The sequence below is a fragment of the Triticum aestivum genome, chromosome 3A (genome assembly GCF_018294505.1).
Source record: "Triticum aestivum cultivar Chinese Spring chromosome 3A, IWGSC CS RefSeq v2.1, whole genome shotgun sequence".
NCBI lineage: Eukaryota > Viridiplantae > Streptophyta > Magnoliopsida > Poales > Poaceae > Triticum > Triticum aestivum.
In genome coordinates, this window is record NC_057800.1 from 752,733,899 (window position 1) to 752,736,335 (window position 2,437).

Sequence of the window (2,437 nt, forward strand, 5' to 3'; positions counted from 1 at the left end):
GCCGCCCGGCCCGGATCCGGCGAGATCCGGCCGGCCCTTGCTTCCCCGACCTCTCCGGGGACCTCGCGCAGCGATTCCGGCGAAGATCCGGCCGCCTCGGTTCGCGTGCCGTGAAACCCTAGATCCGGAGGTGTTTTTTTTCACTAAGTCCCCAGAATTTCCTGATCCAAGTGCTCATATTCATGGCCTCGTAACTTTGCATCTGTAGCTCCGATTCATGCATATAGCATATAAAAATGTTCATCTCAGAGAGTACATCATTTCATTCCATTGCATCATTTTCATTTGAGTTCATCTTGATGCCCGAAATGCTGTTAGAAGGAGGCTACTTGAGTTAATTGTCAGATCTGCTGCTCCATTTAGAGTTTTGTCATTTTTGCCATGATTATTGTGTGCATGATATGCCCTGATGCTCTACATATGTTTTGTTAAGAGTTTTGTCATCTTTCCAGAGGTGCAACCCATGTATTTTTGTGATGTGTGTGGTGACTAGTGCAAGCTTGCAAAGCGGTGCACTTGGTAATTCTGTTTTCAGGGACTTAGCAATTCCACTAAGTCCGTGAGCTGTTTATCTCACGTTGTCATATGTTCATGTTGTTTCCGAGTGATCCGTGCCTCTTTTGAGGATGATCAGTAAGGATGTTTTATTAATCTTGTAGTGCTCTATCCATCAATGTATTTGTTTGCAATTATGGAGCACCCTAACTTGAGTCAATCGAGCTCTACTTTTGCTACTTTGTGAATCTGGGCAGATTGTCAACTTGTTTGCAATTTTGCCGGTGATGTTGTAGTTGATCCGTGCATGCTATGTTATTGTTCTTGCCATGTCTAGCTTGAATTTTGTGTGTTCTTGATAGATGTATGCTAATCTTGTCATGACTTGCACCGTAGTGAGTGCATCGAACTCGTAAACATGTCTACTTGAGTTATGTTTCAGCATGTGCCAGTTTTTCACTAAGTCTGAAAACTGATTATGTTTTTGCTATGTTCACATGCTTGCAATTGTATTTTCTGATCCCTTTTGGCTCAAGGTCACTAAGGGACTTTTGTTAAGCTCTTTGAGTAGCTCCATGCCATGCTTTAATTTGCCATGTTCAGGTCCTGTATCTTATAGTTTTGTTGCTTCGAAGAGTGCTATCTGAGCTGAAATTCCAGACAAGTGTTAATTTCACTAAGTCTGAGATCTGTTTACCATATGTATTTTGCCATGCTTATTTGAACCTGTTAATGGATGAATTGGCCGTAGCTCAGTGCTAGACTTTTGTTAAGCATCTTGTATGCATCCCTGCCATGTATTTTTTTGTCATGTTTGGGTGCTGTAGCATGTTCATCTCATTGCATTTAGATGGCTACTTGCTGTAAATCGCAGACCGGTGTCATATTTGAATCGCTTGCCATTTCCAAACCGTAACTCCGATTCCGGCGTTCTTTATATCGTTTTCAAGCGATTTCATCTCATCTTTCCAGTGGCACACTTGGATTCCCAAGTTGAGGCCAGGTTCATTGCATCCCTTGTCAATTCTTGCTTATGCATCCCGCATCGCATCCCGCATAGCATACCATCCTTGCATCATATTGGTTGATCCTTGCGCGTGGTTGATTGTGTTTTGTTTGCTTGTTTGTCTTGTTTGGGTAGAGCCGGGGGACGAGTTCGCTATCAAGGAGCCCGTTGAGTTTGCTTTCGAGGATCCAGTCAACTCTGACAACTTTGCAGGCAAGATGATCATACCCTCGAAATCACTACTATCTTTGCTATGCTAGTTTGCTCGCTCTTTTGCTATGCCAATGCTACGATGCCTACCATTTGCTTTCAAGCCTCCCAAATTGCCATGTCAAACCTCTAACCCACCATGTCCTAGCAAACCGTTGATTGGCTATGTTACCGCTTTGCTCAGCCCCTCTTATAGCGTTGCTAGTTGCAGGTGAAGATTGGAGGCCGTTCCTTGTTGGAACATTTATTTACTTGTTGGTATATCATTATATTATCTGGTTATTTTAATGCATCTATATACTTGGTAAAGGGTGGAAGGCTCGGCCTCTCGCCTAGTGTTTTGTTCCACTCTTGCCGCCCTAGTTTCCGTCATATCTGTGTTATGTTCCCGGATTTTGCGTTCCTTACACGGTTGGGTTATAATGGGAACCCCTTGATAGTTCGCCTTGATTAAAGCTTTTCCAGCAATGCCCAACCTTGGTTTTACCTTTTGCCACCTAGCATCTTTTCCCTTGGGTTTTCGGAGCCCGAGGGTCATCTTATTTTAGCCCCCCCCCCCCCGGGCCAGTGCTCCTCTGAGTGTTGGTCCAACCAAGCGATGTCCGGGGCTACTAGGGGCAACTCTGGGCTGGCCTACCCGGCGTCTTGCTCATCCGGTGTGACCTGAGAACGAGATATGTGCAGCTCCTATCGGGATTTGTCGGCACATCTGGGTTGTGTTGTTGG